This window comes from Leuresthes tenuis, unplaced genomic scaffold, assembly GCF_036924035.1.
Source record: "Leuresthes tenuis unplaced genomic scaffold, fLeuTen1.0.hap1 SCAF_1, whole genome shotgun sequence".
NCBI classification, from domain to species: domain Eukaryota; kingdom Metazoa; phylum Chordata; class Actinopteri; order Atheriniformes; family Atherinopsidae; genus Leuresthes; species Leuresthes tenuis.
In genome coordinates, this window is record NW_027325355.1 from 4,975,327 (window position 1) to 4,992,937 (window position 17,611).

At 42.7% G+C, this 17,611-nt stretch overlaps 2 protein-coding genes across 4 annotated transcripts in view; one reads left to right on the forward strand and one right to left on the reverse strand.

Annotated features, from left to right (window-relative positions):
- LOC140294513 (protein NLRC3-like) overlaps positions 1-17,611 on the reverse strand; it is a 1,060,349-nt gene that overhangs the window by 737,357 nt on the left and 305,381 nt on the right. The gene's annotated exons all lie outside the window — the stretch shown is intronic.
- Positions 1-17,611, forward strand: part of LOC140265576 (uncharacterized) — a 180,399-nt gene that overhangs the window by 14,227 nt on the left and 148,561 nt on the right. The gene's annotated exons all lie outside the window — the stretch shown is intronic.

The window sequence follows — 17,611 nt, forward strand, 5'->3', positions numbered from 1 at the left end:
TAACACCTGGAGATGTATTACAGAGAGTAAGAGATGTGGAAGCAGCATCAAAGCTGAAAATGGGAACTTTAAACCTTATTGGATGTTAAATTAAATGTGCTGAAGAGCAGGATTTCTACACACATCACCATCATCATGATGAGAGCTCAGCTGCATAGGAACATAAGAAGAAGCTCCGCTTTGTGTGATTAATGATCATCAAAGATTTGTCACTTTCAGTCAAGAATTTGTTCCAATAATCTTCCAGTGAACTGATTGTGGATGTGAAGTCTTTTATAGCAAAGTGAAAAATGTTACAGCACCTGGTATTCCCAGGAGGTCTCCCATCCAAGTACCAACCAGGTACTGACCACCTGCTTAGCTTCCCAGATCGGACGAGGTCAGGGTGGAACATTTCTGAAAGCTTCAGACCAGCTGCAAATCTTTTTCATCAGCTGATGTTGCCACAACCATTGTCATTTCTCACTGAAGAAGTCCTGAAAGAGAATTTTAAAAACCTAAATTCAACTATAATTCTCTGACGATTAGAAATAACTGCCCTTGTGGATAAAAAGCATGCCATTAACACCCATTCCTCTGATGGGACTTTGTGATGAGCCGCTTTTCTCCGCTACTACTTAAAGAGGAACAATCAATGGATTTTCTATCATTTTCTAACTTGTCGGTTCAGAACAGTGACGTGTCCTGCTTTCCGGGGCAACTGGAAGGCGACTTTTAAAGAATTCCACAAAGACTCATGGGAGAGAAAATGTACCCAAAAAATGGTGTACAGATCTTTTTTATGCACTTGTAATAACTTTGTAATAACACCTGTGCACTTTCTCACCTCCCTCTTATCTGCTGTGTATCGATGGAGATGGTATTGACCGCAACACCATCACTGTGAACCAGAGCGGGTGAGACTACTAGAAATAGTGCTGCTTGTTGCATTATGTTGCATTATGTTGCATTATGTTGCATTATGTTGCATTTGTTGCATTATGGTTCATGTCATCAGCTTCTACACAATAAAGGGCGACTACAGGACCCTGAGATGGTAACAGGCTGAATGCCCAGGCCCAGAAGAACTGGCTGAGCAGCACCAACCACAATGCTAACTTGGTGGAAGCCATTTGAAGAGGGAACCATGCTGAACTTGGATGTTATTTTAACTTTAAACATGCATATGCCTTTTAAGGTTTACAGCAAAGTATTGCACTACAAATAACACAATTGTTGCTTCTGTATCAACGTGTTTACACTGTAAAAAAATCAAGAGAACTTTAGATTTAAGGAAATGTGAAACAGAGAAACTGAGAGAGCCAAAACAAAGCAAAGAACCAACAGTTGAAGGAAAATCGAAACGCAGCTTCTTTGCTGGATTTACTGAAGGAGTCTGTTTCTGAGGGATCTTCCCCCTGCAGAGAGATCTGTTCCAATTCCCAGAAAAATCTGCCGAGCCGTTTCGAACGTGTAGCTCAGATCTTTTGGGTCCTGAAGGTTTAAAGCGTAGATCAGGGCCGAGGAGGTCGGCAAAAGCTGCCGGCAGGTCAGGGAGGTCCTGAAGGATGATGGTCTCTGCCACAGCAACAGAAGATTCATGACATCTGCTGCAGGCGAAGAAGCGTCATCCTCCCACACAGTGAGGATACCCACGCTGAGACGCTCTGTCTGCTCCTCCTCTGGCTCCGTGTCCTTGGAAGAACAGACGGAGAAAATGTCCAATACTTGAACTGTAAATCCCACTGAAAGATATTTCTATCAAACATTTCCACCTGCAACCAGAAAGCATCTTACAGCACCAGTCAGAAGTTTGGACACAATGTTCCATCCACCCTGAATGAGTGGATGTGTCCAGACTTCTGAGCTGCAGTGCAAATGATCTGTGACATCAGTCACATCAGCTACAGCACAGCTTCTGGAGGCTCTGGCTAAAGAGAAAACAGGAAAGTGAAACGCAGGGAAATAAAGAGATTTACACTTTTTCAGGAGTCTTTTTAAATCCCTCACAGAGCAGCTCCTGAAGAGCTTCTCATGAAGATCCAAAGGAAGAACCTTAAGAGCAGCAGCTTGTCGACGTGCTGTGATGTCAGAGGTCTGAAACAGAGCTGCGCCGAACATTAAAAGATGGGACAAACAAACAGAAAGGGAACAGAAAACAGGCCCAGAAACGGCCGGTTACATTTTAATCTCAGATGAATTCCTTAATAAAGGCCATTTCAACAGTTTTTCACCCAGAGGTTTCCAATGTTTTGGGTCTAAGAACAAGTGTTGAAACCCTGCAGCCAGAAAAAGGGAGACTCAGTTCCAATGTAGGTCTGAGGGAGAGTTGTTCACTATAAGTCCACTAACATGAGCTGTTTCTGCCGCTGATAAGCTGAGACCGTTCCTATAAATGCACAGTTAGGGAAGCATTATTCAAGAGAATTAACTTTAAAAAAGAGTTCAGATCATTTCTGCTATATTACTGCTTTAACTGCTGAGTTTTTATCATGGTGTCTGCCCCGATACTTTGTACCAGTGAATGGAAAGAGTTCCTAAGAGTTTGTCAGCACTTTACACTGGAAACATCGCTGTTAAAACACTGATTACTGCAGCTTTAGACACAGAAAATAAGTCTATGATGGCCAAAATAATTATCATCCATCCCTTTTCTACCTGCTCAATTCAATTTAGGGCGGGGGGGGGGGGGGGGGGGGGGGGGGGGGGGGGGGGGGGCTGGAGCCTATCCCAGCTGTCATTGGGTGAGAGGCAGGGTAACCCTGGACAGGTCTCCAGTCCATCACAGGGACACACACACAGGCTCACACTCACTTTAGAGACAGCAGTTAACCTAACAGGCATGTTTCTGGACGGTGGGAGGAAGCCGGAGGACCCGGAGAAAACCCACGCACACACGGGGAGAACGTGCAAGCTGCACCCAGAAAGAACCAGCCGGGAGTGGAACCTGGAACCCTCCTGCTGTGAGGCCACGGTGCTGAACACCATAACACCGAGCAGCCTGCTGCACATCTGTGTTAGTGTGAAAACAGACCAACAAAAGCCATTCATCAGATGTATAGTCGATGCTGGGAGGCTACAAACTTACACTGTATTCTGTGCGCCACCTTCACAGAGGACTCTGATTACTGTGGGTCAATCCTTTGGGTCTTTCTGACACGGTTCTTAGTCGTCAAGTTCTGTTGCAGATTTCTGAGGAATGATGGGATGTCAAAAGCAGCAGGCAGTCCCACACCAGTTACACAGCTGGAAAGTACTTTTTTTTTTCATTTTCTGGGTGGAAATTAACTTAAAATATAAACATTTTCATCGCTTGTTGAACTTAACAACTCCAAAGGTTACCAACTCGTACATAAATGATGCATTTGCAGTCTTTAGCATGAGTTTACAAAATATCTTCCTTCTAACTTTTTAAGTTTGACATTTTAGGTGAGATTATATATCAAAGCAACAATAAATCCTTAAAAAATTATCATCCACACAAGCTGTGATTTAGGAGGACAACTGAAAGTGTATTCATGCATTTCCCTGAACGATGCTGAAGAAGCACTTTGCTGCCGTTCCTCTGGAGGCTCGTGCTCTAAAGTCAGTGATGTTACTGACTCTTTTTGCTGGGACAAAAACAGACTGAATCTCAGTTGCTTGTTGAAAGATCCTTGAAAAAGGACCAACCGTGTTGTCTGTGAGGCCACAGTCGGCTGTGTCACCATCCACATCATTATCTGAGAGAGGGAAAGAGATAAAGACAGTCCTGTTCAAATGCATTGCAAAAAGTCTCATTTTGGTGGGACTGACACAATATTCTGGTTTTCTCTGTATCAAATACCTGAGAATAAAAACATTTAAGTTGTTCAGACGCTTGAGATGAACAGTTCATCATCAACCAACACATCTGGAAGTAACATCATTTTCCAGAAAATGCAAACAGCATTTCAATTGAATATTAATTTAGCTTGCAAGGAAACACTTGAGATAACTAACACACACCATATCCTCAGGTTAGCTTATGGCGCCCTTTTAGTTTGGTTTAACATAAAATGGCTTCATAAGCTAATAGCAAATCAAGGCTAATCTGGAGGAGATAAGGTCAGCTGCTGGACTTGCCTGACTTAGAGAACTGTAGGAGTGAAGGGAAATAAAGAATAAAGCCAAACACATCACTTCCACGTCAAAAAGTTCAATGTTAGCGCATTAACTAACGTTAGCGTCTTAGCAAGCTATAGCGCTAATGTTAAGAAGTTTAATGTTAGCATATTAGCTTCCACTGGCGCTCTAACGTTGGCTGGCTAATAAACATTTTTCTTAAATGTACAACTTACATCTGTTTCCCTCCCACAAGTCTGTTTTATAGCATCTGGTATTCATCATGAAATAACACCTGGAGATGTATTACAGAGAGTAAGAGATGTGGAACCAGCATCAAAGCTGAAAATGGGAACTTTAAACCTTATTGGATGTTAAATTAAATGTGCTGAAGAGCAGGATTTCTACACACATCACCATCATCATGATGAGAGCTCAGCTGCATAGGAACATAAGAAGAAGCTCCGCTTTGTGTGATTAATGATCATCAAAGATTTGTCACTTTCAGTCAAGAATTTGTTCCAATAATCTTCCAGTGAACTGATTGTGGATGTGAAGTCTTTTATAGCAAAGTGAAAAATGTTACAGCACCTGGTATTCCCAGGAGGTCTCCCATCCAAGTACCAACCAGGTACTGACCACCTGCTTAGCTTCCCAGATCGGACGAGGTCAGGGTGGAACATTTCTGAAAGCTTCAGACCAGCTGCAAATCTTTTTCATCAGCTGATGTTGCCACAACCATTGTCATTTCTCACTGAAGAAGTCCTGAAAGAGAATTTTAAAAACCTAAATTCAACTATAATTCTCTGACGATTAGAAATAACTGCCCTTGTGGATAAAAAGCATGCCATTAACACCCATTCCTCTGATGGGACTTTGTGATGAGCCGCTTTTCTCCGCTACTACTTAAAGAGGAACAATCAATGGATTTTCTATCATTTTCTAACTTGTCGGTTCAGAACAGTGACGTGTCCTGCTTTCCGGGGCAACTGGAAGGCGACTTTTAAAGAATTCCACAAAGACTCATGGGAGAGAAAATGTACCCAAAAAATGGTGTACAGATCTTTTTTATGCACTTGTAATAACTTTGTAATAACACCTGTGCACTTTCTCACCTCCCTCTTATCTGCTGTGTATCGATGGAGATGGTATTGACCGCAACACCATCACTGTGAACCAGAGCGGGTGAGACTACTAGAAATAGTGCTGCTTGTTGCATTATGTTGCATTATGTTGCATTATGTTGCATTATGTTGCATTTGTTGCATTATGGTTCATGTCATCAGCTTCTACACAATAAAGGGCGACTACAGGACCCTGAGATGGTAACAGGCTGAATGGCCCAGGCCCAGAAGAACTGGCTGAGCAGCACCAACCACAATGCTAACTTGGTGGAAGCCATTTGAAGAGGGAACCATGCTGAACTTGGATGTTATTTTAACTTTAAACATGCATATGCCTTTTAAGGTTTACAGCAAAGTATTGCACTACAAATAACACAATTGTTGCTTCTGTATCAACGTGTTTACACTGTAAAAAAATCAAGAGAACTTTAGATTTAAGGAAATGTGAAACAGAGAAACTGAGAGAGCCAAAACAAAGCAAAGAACCAACAGTTGAAGGAAAATCGAAACGCAGCTTCTTTGCTGGATTTACTGAAGGAGTCTGTTTCTGAGGGATCTTCCCCCTGCAGAGAGATCTGTTCCAATTCCCAGAAAAATCTGCCGAGCCGTTTCGAACGTGTAGCTCAGATCTTTTGGGTCCTGAAGGTTTAAAGCGTAGATCAGGCCGAGGAGGTCGGCAAAAGCTGCCGGCAGGTCAGGGAGGTCCTGAAGGATGATGGTCTCTGCCACAGCAACAGAAGATTCATGACATCTGCTGCAGGCGAAGAAGCGTCATCCTCCCACACAGTGAGGATACCCACGCTGAGACGCTCTGTCTGCTCCTCCTCTGGCTCCGTGTCCTTGGAAGAACAGACGGAGAAAATGTCCAATACTTGAACTGTAAATCCCACTGAAAGATATTTCTATCAAACATTTCCACCTGCAACCAGAAAGCATCTTACAGCACCAGTCAGAAGTTTGGACACAATGTTCCATCCACCCTGAATGAGTGGATGTGTCCAGACTTCTGAGCTGCAGTGCAAATGATCTGTGACATCAGTCACATCAGCTACAGCACAGCTTCTGGAGGCTCTGGCTAAAGAGAAAACAGGAAAGTGAAACGCAGGGAAATAAAGAGATTTACACTTTTTCAGGAGTCTTTTTAAATCCCTCACAGAGCAGCTCCTGAAGAGCTTCTCATGAAGATCCAAAGGAAGAACCTTAAGAGCAGCAGCTTGTCGACGTGCTGTGATGTCAGAGGTCTGAAACAGAGCTGCGCCGAACATTAAAAGATGGGACAAACAAACAGAAAGGGAACAGAAAACAGGCCCAGAAACGGCCGGTTACATTTTAATCTCAGATGAATTCCTTAATAAAGGCCATTTCAACAGTTTTTCACCCAGAGGTTTCCAATGTTTTGGGTCTAAGAACAAGTGTTGAAACCCTGCAGCCAGAAAAAGGGAGACTCAGTTCCAATGTAGGTCTGAGGGAGAGTTGTTCACTATAAGTCCACTAACATGAGCTGTTTCTGCCGCTGATAAGCTGAGACCGTTCCTATAAATGCACAGTTAGGGAAGCATTATTCAAGAGAATTAACTTTAAAAAAGAGTTCAGATCATTTCTGCTATATTACTGCTTTAACTGCTGAGTTTTTATCATGGTGTCTGCCCCGATACTTTGTACCAGTGAATGGAAAGAGTTCCTAAGAGTTTGTCAGCACTTTACACTGGAAACATCGCTGTTAAAACACTGATTACTGCAGCTTTAGACACAGAAAATAAGTCTATGATGGCCAAAATAATTATCATCCATCCCTTTTCTACCTGCTCAATTCAATTTAGGGCGGGGGGGGGGGGGGGGGGGGGGGGGGGGGGGGGGGGGGCTGGAGCCTATCCCAGCTGTCATTGGGTGAGAGGCAGGGTAACCCTGGACAGGTCTCCAGTCCATCACAGGGACACACACACAGGCTCACACTCACTTTAGAGACAGCAGTTAACCTAACAGGCATGTTTCTGGACGGTGGGAGGAAGCCGGAGGACCCGGAGAAAACCCACGCACACACGGGGAGAACGTGCAAGCTGCACCCAGAAAGAACCAGCCGGGAGTGGAACCTGGAACCCTCCTGCTGTGAGGCCACGGTGCTGAACACCATAACACCGAGCAGCCTGCTGCACATCTGTGTTAGTGTGAAAACAGACCAACAAAAGCCATTCATCAGATGTATAGCCGATGCTGGGAGGCTACAAACTTACACTGTATTCTGTGCGCCACCTTCACAGAGGACTCTGATTACTGTGGGTCAATCCTTTGGGTCTTTCTGACACGGTTCTTAGTCGTCAAGTTCTGTTGCAGATTTCTGAGGAATGATGGGATGTCAAAAGCAGCAGGCAGTCCCACACCAGTTACACAGCTGGAAAGTACTTTTTTTTTCATTTTCTGGGTGGAAATTAACTTAAAATATAAACATTTTCATCGCTTGTTGAACTTAACAACTCCAAAGGTTACCAACTCGTACATAAATGATGCATTTGCAGTCTTTAGCATGAGTTTACAAAATATCTTCCTTCTAACTTTTTAAGTTTGACATTTTAGGTGAGATTATATATCAAAGCAACAATAAATCCTTAAAAAATTATCATCCACACAAGCTGTGATTTAGGAGGACAACTGAAAGTGTATTCATGCATTTCCCTGAACGATGCTGAAGAAGCACTTTGCTGCCGTTCCTCTGGAGGCTCGTGCTCTAAAGTCAGTGATGTTACTGACTCTTTTTGCTGGGACAAAAACAGACTGAATCTCAGTTGCTTGTTGAAAGATCCTTGAAAAAGGACCAACCGTGTTGTCTGTGAGGCCACAGTCGGCTGTGTCACCATCCACATCATTATCTGAGAGAGGGAAAGAGATAAAGACAGTCCTGTTCAAATGCATTGCAAAAAGTCTCATTTTGGTGGGACTGACACAATATTCTGGTTTTCTCTGTATCAAATACCTGAGAATAAAAACATTTAAGTTGTTCAGACGCTTGAGATGAACAGTTCATCATCAACCAACACATCTGGAAGTAACATCATTTTCCAGAAAATGCAAACAGCATTTCAATTGAATATTAATTTAGCTTGCAAGGAAACACTTGAGATAACTAACACACACCATATCCTCAGGTTAGCTTATGGCGCCCTTTTAGTTTGGTTTAACATAAAATGGCTTCATAAGCTAATAGCAAATCAAGGCTAATCTGGAGGAGATAAGGTCAGCTGCTGGACTTGCCTGACTTAGAGAACTGTAGGAGTGAAGGGAAATAAAGAATAAAGCCAAACACATCACTTCCACGTCAAAAAGTTCAATGTTAGCGCATTAACTAACGTTAGCGTCTTAGCAAGCTATAGCGCTAATGTTAAGAAGTTTAATGTTAGCATATTAGCTTCCACTGGCGCTCTAACGTTGGCTGGCTAATAAACATTTTTCTTAAATGTACAACTTACATCTGTTTCCCTCCCACAAGTCTGTTTTATAGCATCTGGTATTCATCATGAAATAACACCTGGAGATGTATTACAGAGAGTAAGAGATGTGGAACCAGCATCAAAGCTGAAAATGGGAACTTTAAACCTTATTGGATGTTAAATTAAATGTGCTGAAGAGCAGGATTTCTACACACATCACCATCATCATGATGAGAGCTCAGCTGCATAGGAACATAAGAAGAAGCTCCGCTTTGTGTGATTAATGATCATCAAAGATTTGTCACTTTCAGTCAAGAATTTGTTCCAATAATCTTCCAGTGAACTGATTGTGGATGTGAAGTCTTTTATAGCAAAGTGAAAAATGTTACAGCACCTGGTATTCCCAGGAGGTCTCCCATCCAAGTACCAACCAGGTACTGACCACCTGCTTAGCTTCCCAGATCGGACGAGGTCAGGGTGGAACATTTCTGAAAGCTTCAGACCAGCTGCAAATCTTTTTCATCAGCTGATGTTGCCACAACCATTGTCATTTCTCACTGAAGAAGTCCTGAAAGAGAATTTTAAAAACCTAAATTCAACTATAATTCTCTGACGATTAGAAATAACTGCCCTTGTGGATAAAAAGCATGCCATTAACACCCATTCCTCTGATGGGACTTTGTGATGAGCCGCTTTTCTCCGCTACTACTTAAAGAGGAACAATCAATGGATTTTCTATCATTTTCTAACTTGTCGGTTCAGAACAGTGACGTGTCCTGCTTTCCGGGGCAACTGGAAGGCGACTTTTAAAGAATTCCACAAAGACTCATGGGAGAGAAAATGTACCCAAAAAATGGTGTACAGATCTTTTTTATGCACTTGTAATAACTTTGTAATAACACCTGTGCACTTTCTCACCTCCCTCTTATCTGCTGTGTATCGATGGAGATGGTATTGACCGCAACACCATCACTGTGAACCAGAGCGGGTGAGACTACTAGAAATAGTGCTGCTTGTTGCATTATGTTGCATTATGTTGCATTATGTTGCATTATGTTGCATTATGTTGCATTTGTTGCATTATGGTTCATGTCATCAGCTTCTACACAATAAAGGGCGACTACAGGACCCTGAGATGGTAACAGGCTGAATGGCCCAGGCCCAGAAGAACTGGCTGAGCAGCACCAACCACAATGCTAACTTGGTGGAAGCCATTTGAAGAGGGAACCATGCTGAACTTGGATGTTATTTTAACTTTAAACATGCATATGCCTTTTAAGGTTTACAGCAAAGTATTGCACTACAAATAACACAATTGTTGCTTCTGTATCAACGTGTTTACACTGTAAAAAAATCAAGAGAACTTTAGATTTAAGGAAATGTGAAACAGAGAAACTGAGAGAGCCAAAACAAAGCAAAGAACCAACAGTTGAAGGAAAATCGAAACGCAGCTTCTTTGCTGGATTTACTGAAGGAGTCTGTTTCTGAGGGATCTTCCCCCTGCAGAGAGATCTGTTCCAATTCCCAGAAAAATCTGCCGAGCCGTTTCGAACGTGTAGCTCAGATCTTTTGGGTCCTGAAGGTTTAAAGCGTAGATCAGGCCGAGGAGGTCGGCAAAAGCTGCCGGCAGGTCAGGGAGGTCCTGAAGGATGATGGTCTCTGCCACAGCAACAGAAGATTCATGACATCTGCTGCAGGCGAAGAAGCGTCATCCTCCCACACAGTGAGGATACCCACGCTGAGACGCTCTGTCTGCTCCTCCTCTGGCTCCGTGTCCTTGGAAGAACAGACGGAGAAAATGTCCAATACTTGAACTGTAAATCCCACTGAAAGATATTTCTATCAAACATTTCCACCTGCAACCAGAAAGCATCTTACAGCACCAGTCAGAAGTTTGGACACAATGTTCCATCCACCCTGAATGAGTGGATGTGTCCAGACTTCTGAGCTGCAGTGCAAATGATCTGTGACATCAGTCACATCAGCTACAGCACAGCTTCTGGAGGCTCTGGCTAAAGAGAAAACAGGAAAGTGAAACGCAGGGAAATAAAGAGATTTACACTTTTTCAGGAGTCTTTTTAAATCCCTCACAGAGCAGCTCCTGAAGAGCTTCTCATGAAGATCCAAAGGAAGAACCTTAAGAGCAGCAGCTTGTCGACGTGCTGTGATGTCAGAGGTCTGAAACAGAGCTGCGCCGAACATTAAAAGATGGGACAAACAAACAGAAAGGGAACAGAAAACAGGCCCAGAAACGGCCGGTTACATTTTAATCTCAGATGAATTCCTTAATAAAGGCCATTTCAACAGTTTTTCACCCAGAGGTTTCCAATGTTTTGGGTCTAAGAACAAGTGTTGAAACCCTGCAGCCAGAAAAAGGGAGACTCAGTTCCAATGTAGGTCTGAGGGAGAGTTGTTCACTATAAGTCCACTAACATGAGCTGTTTCTGCCGCTGATAAGCTGAGACCGTTCCTATAAATGCACAGTTAGGGAAGCATTATTCAAGAGAATTAACTTTAAAAAAGAGTTCAGATCATTTCTGCTATATTACTGCTTTAACTGCTGAGTTTTTATCATGGTGTCTGCCCCGATACTTTGTACCAGTGAATGGAAAGAGTTCCTAAGAGTTTGTCAGCACTTTACACTGGAAACATCGCTGTTAAAACACTGATTACTGCAGCTTTAGACACAGAAAATAAGTCTATGATGGCCAAAATAATTATCATCCATCCCTTTTCTACCTGCTCAATTCAATTTAGGGCGGGGGGGGGGGGGGGGGGGGGGGGGGGGGGGCTGGAGCCTATCCCAGCTGTCATTGGGTGAGAGGCAGGGTAACCCTGGACAGGTCTCCAGTCCATCACAGGGACACACACACAGGCTCACACTCACTTTAGAGACAGCAGTTAACCTAACAGGCATGTTTCTGGACGGTGGGAGGAAGCCGGAGGACCCGGAGAAAACCCACGCACACACGGGGAGAACGTGCAAGCTGCACCCAGAAAGAACCAGCCGGGAGTGGAACCTGGAACCCTCCTGCTGTGAGGCCACGGTGCTGAACACCATAACACCGAGCAGCCTGCTGCACATCTGTGTTAGTGTGAAAACAGACCAACAAAAGCCATTCATCAGATGTATAGCCGATGCTGGGAGGCTACAAACTTACACTGTATTCTGTGCGCCACCTTCACAGAGGACTCTGATTACTGTGGGTCAGTCCTTTGGGCTTTTCTGACACGGTTCTTAGTCGTCAAGTTCTGTTGCAGATTTCTGAGGAATGATGGGATGTCAAAAGCAGCAGGCAGTCCCACACCAGTTACACAGCTGGAAAGTACTTTTTTTTTCATTTTCTGGGTGGAAATTAACTTAAAATATAAACATTTTCATCGCTTGTTGAACTTAACAACTCCAAAGGTTACCAACTCGTACATAAATGATGCATTTGCAGTCTTTAGCATGAGTTTACAAAATATCTTCCTTCTAACTTTTTAAGTTTGACATTTTAGGTGAGATTATATATCAAAGCAACAATAAATCCTTAAAAAATTATCATCCACACAAGCTGTGATTTAGGAGGACAACTGAAAGTGTATTCATGCATTTCCCTGAACGATGCTGAAGAAGCACTTTGCTGCCGTTCCTCTGGAGGCTCGTGCTCTAAAGTCAGTGATGTTACTGACTCTTTTTGCTGGGACAAAAACAGACTGAATCTCAGTTGCTTGTTGAAAGATCCTTGAAAAAGGACCAACCGTGTTGTCTGTGAGGCCACAGTCGGCTGTGTCACCATCCACATCATTATCTGAGAGAGGGAAAGAGATAAAGACAGTCCTGTTCAAATGCATTGCAAAAAGTCTCATTTTGGTGGGACTGACACAATATTCTGGTTTTCTCTGTATCAAATATCTGAGAATAAAAACATTTAAGTTGTTCAGACGCTTGAGATGAACAGTTCATCATCAACCAACACATCTGGAAGTAACATCATTTTCCAGAAAATGCAAACAGCATTTCAATTGAATATTAATTTAGCTTGCAAGGAAACACTTGAGATAACTAACACACACCATATCCTCAGGTTAGCTTATGGCGCCCTTTTAGTTTGGTTTAACATAAAATGGCTTCATAAGCTAATAGCAAATCAAGGCTAATCTGGAGGAGATAAGGTCAGCTGCTGGACTTGCCTGACTTAGAGAACTGTAGGAGTGAAGGGAAATAAAGAATAAAGCCAAACACATCACTTCCACGTCAAAAAGTTCAATGTTAGCGCATTAACTAACGTTAGCGTCTTAGCAAGCTATAGCGCTAATGTTAAGAAGTTTAATGTTAGCATATTAGCTTCCACTGGCGCTCTAACGTTGGCTGGCTAATAAACATTTTTCTTAAATGTACAACTTACATCTGTTTCCCTCCCACAAGTCTGTTTTATAGCATCTGGTATTCATCATGAAATAACACCTGGAGATGTATTACAGAGAGTAAGAGATGTGGAAGCAGCATCAAAGCTGAAAATGGGAACTTTAAACCTTATTGGATGTTAAATTAAATGTGCTGAAGAGCAGGATTTCTACACACATCACCATCATCATGATGAGAGCTCAGCTGCATAGGAACATAAGAAGAAGCTCCGCTTTGTGTGATTAATGATCATCAAAGATTTGTCACTTTCAGTCAAGAATTTGTTCCAATAATCTTCCAGTGAACTGATTGTGGATGTGAAGTCTTTTATAGCAAAGTGAAAAATGTTACAGCACCTGGTATTCCCAGGAGGTCTCCCATCCAAGTACCAACCAGGTACTGACCACCTGCTTAGCTTCCCAGATCGGACGAGGTCAGGGTGGAACATTTCTGAAAGCTTCAGACCAGCTGCAAATCTTTTTCATCAGCTGATGTTGCCACAACCATTGTCATTTCTCACTGAAGAAGTCCTGAAAGAGAATTTTAAAAACCTAAATTCAACTATAATTCTCTGACGATTAGAAATAACTGCCCTTGTGGATAAAAAGCATGCCATTAACACCCATTCCTCTGATGGGACTTTGTGATGAGCCGCTTTTCTCCGCTACTACTTAAAGAGGAACAATCAATGGATTTTCTATCATTTTCTAACTTGTCGGTTCAGAACAGTGACGTGTCCTGCTTTCCGGGGCAACTGGAAGGCGACTTTTAAAGAATTCCACAAAGACTCATGGGAGAGAAAATGTACCCAAAAAATGGTGTACAGATCTTTTTTATGCACTTGTAATAACTTTGTAATAACACCTGTGCACTTTCTCACCTCCCTCTTATCTGCTGTGTATCGATGGAGATGGTATTGACCGCAACACCATCACTGTGAACCAGAGCGGGTGAGACTACTAGAAATAGTGCTGCTTGTTGCATTATGTTGCATTATGTTGCATTATGTTGCATTATGTTGCATTATGTTGCATTATCTTGCATTATGTTGCATTATCTTGCATTATGAACAATAAGTGATTAGAGTTACTGTTTCTGGCGAACACAGATGAGACCGCTGCACCGTAAGATATGGTTCATGTCATCAGCTTCTACACAATAAAGGGCGACTACAGGACCCTGAGATGGTAACAGGCTGAATGGCCCAGGCCCAGAAGAACTGGCTGAGCAGCACCAACCACAATGCTAACTTGGTGGAAGCCATTTGAAGAGGGAAACATGCTGAACTTGGATGTTATTTTAACTTTAAACATGAATATGCCTTTTAAGGTTTACAGTAAAGTATTGCACTACAAATAAGAGAATTGTTGCTTCTGTATCAACGTGTTTACACTGTAAAAAAATCAAGAGAACTTTAGATTTAAGGAAATGTGAAACAGAGGAACAGAGAGAGCCAAAACAAAGCAAAGAACCAACAGTTGAAGGAAAATCGAAACGCAGCTTCTTTGCTGGATTTACTGAAGGAGTCTGTTTCTGAGGGATCTTCCCCCTGCAGAGAGATCTATTCCAATTCCCAGAAAAATCTGCCGAACCCTTTCGAACGTGTAGCTCAGATCTTTTGGGTCCTGAAGGTTTAAAGCGTAGATCAGGCCGAGGAGGTCGGCAAAAGCTGCCGGCAGGTCAGGGAGGTCCTGAAGGATGATGGTCTCTGCTACAGCAACAGAAGATTCATGACATCTGCTGCAGGCGAAGAAGCGTCATCCTCCCACACAGTGAGGATACCCACGCTGAGACGCTCTGTCTGCTCCTCCTCTGGCTCCGTGTCCTTGGAAGAACAGACGGAGAAAATGTCCAATACTTGAACTGTAAATCCCACTGAAAGATATTTCTATCAAACATTTCCACCTGCAACCAGAAAGCTTCTTACAGCACCAGTCAGAAGTTTGGACACAATGTTCCATCCATCCTGAATGAGTGGATGTGTCCAGACTTCTGAGCTGCAGTGCAAATGATCTGTGACATCAGTCACATCAGCTACAGCACAGCTTCTGGAGGCTCTGGCTAAAGAGAAAACAGGAAAGTGAAGCGCAGGGAAATAAAGAGATTTACACTTTTTCAGGAGTCTTTTTAAATCCCTCACAGAGCAGCTCCTGAAGAGCTTCTCATGAAGATCCAAAGGAAGAACCTTAAGAGCAGCAGCTTGTCGACGTGCTGTGATGTCAGAGGTCTGAAACAGAGCTGCACCGAACATTAAAAGATGGGACAAACAAACAGAAAGGGAACAGAAAACAGGCCCAGAAACGGCCGGTTATATTTTAATCTCAGATGAATTCCTTAATAAAGGCCATTTCAACAGTTTTTCACCCAGAGGTTTCCAATGTTTTGGGTCTAAAAACAAGTGTTGAAACCCTGCAGCCAGAAAAAGGGAGACTCAGTTCCAATGTAGGTCTGAGGGAGAGTTGTTCACTATAAGTCCACTAACATGAGCTGTTTCTGCCGCTGATAAGCTGAGACCGTTCCTATAAATGCACAGTTAGGGAAGCATTATTCAAGAGAATTAACTTTAAAAAAGAGTTCAGATCATTTCTGCTATATTACTGCTTTAACTGCTGAGTTTTTATCATGGTGTCTGCCCCGATACTTTGTACCAGTGAATGGAAAGAGTTCCTAAGAGTTTGTCAGCACTTTACACTGGAAACATCGCTGTTAAAACACTGATTACTGCAGCTTTAGGCACAGAAAATAAGTCTATGATGGCCAAAATAATTATCATCCATCCCTTTTCTACCTGCTTAATTCAATTCAGGGCTGTGGGGGGGGGGGCTGGAGCCTATCCCAGCTGTCATTGGGTGAGAGGCAGGGTAACCCTGGACAGGTCTCCAGTCCATCACAGGGACACACACACACGCTCACACTCACTTTAGAGACAGCAGTTAACCTAACAGGCATGTTTCTGGACGGTGGGAGGAAGCCGGAGGACCCGGAGAAAACCCACGCACACACGGGGAGAACATGCGAGCTGCACCCAGAAAGAACCAGCCGGGAGTGGAACCTGGAACCCTCCTGCTGCGAGGCCACGGTGCTGAACACCATAACACCGAGCAGCCTGCTGCACATCTGTGTTAGTGTGAAAACAGACCAACAAAAGCCATTCATCAGATGTATAGCCGATGCTGGGAGGCTACAAACTTACACTGTATTCTGTGCGCCACCTTCACAGAGGACTCTGATTACTGTGGGTCAATCCTTTGGGTCTTTCTGACACGGTTCTTAGTCGTCAAGTTCTGTTGCAGATTTCTGAGGAATGATGGGATGTCAAAAGCAGCAGGCAGTCCCACACCAGTTACACAGCTGGAAAGTACTTTTTTTTTCATTTTCTGGGTGGAAATTAACTTAAAATATAAACATTTTCATCGCTTGTTGAACTTAACAACTCCAAAGGTTACCAACTCGTACATAAATGATGCATTTGCAGTCTTTAGCATGAGTTTACAAAATATCTTCCTTCTAACTTTTTAAGTTTGACATTTTAGGTGAGATTATATATCAAAGCAACAATAAATCCTTAAAAAATGATCATCCACACAAGCTGTGATTTAGGAGGACAACTGAAAGTGTATTCATACATTTCCCTGAACGATGCTGAAGAAGCACTTTGCTGCCGTTCCTCTGGAGGCTCGTGCTCTAAAGTCAGTGATGTTACTGACTCTTTTTGCTGGGACAAAAACAGACTGAATCTCAGTTGCTTGTTGAAAGATCCTTGAAAAAGGACCAACCGTGTTGTCTGTGAGGCCACAGTCGGCTGTGTCACCATCCACATCATTATCTGAGAGAGGGAAAGAGATAAAGACAGTCCTGTTCAAATGCATTGCAAAAAGTCTCATTTTGGTGGGACTGACACAATATTCTGGTTTTCTCTGTATCAAATATCTGAGAATAAAAACATTTAAGTTGTTCAGACGCTTGAGATGAACAGTTCATCATCAACCAACACATCTGGAAGTAACATCATTTTCCAGAAAATGCAAACAGCATTTCAATTGAATATTAATTTAGCTTGCAAGGAAACACTTGAGATAACTAACACACACCATATCCTCAGGTTAGCTTATGGCGCCCTTTTAGTTTGGTTTAACATAAAATGGCTTCATAAGCTAATAGCAAATCAAGGCTAATCTGGAGGAGATAAGGTCAGCTGCTGGACTTGCCTGACTTAGAGAACTGTAGGAGTGAAGGGAAATAAAGAATAAAGCCAAACACATCACTTCCACGTCAAAAAGTTCAATGTTAGCGCATTAACTAACGTTAGCGTCTTAGCTAGCTATAGCGCTAATGTTAAGAAGTTTAATGTTAGCATATTAGCTTCCACTGGCGCTCTAACGTTGGCTGGCTAATAAACATTTTTCTTAAATGTACAACTTCCATCTGTTTCCCTCCCACAAGTCTGTTTTATAGCATCTGGTATTCATCATGAAATAACACCTGGAGATGTATTACAGAGAGTAAGAGATGTGGAACCAGCATCAAAGCTGAAAATGGGAACTTTAAACCTTATTGGATGTTAAATTAAATGTGCTGAAGAGCAGGATTTCTACACACATCACCATCATCAT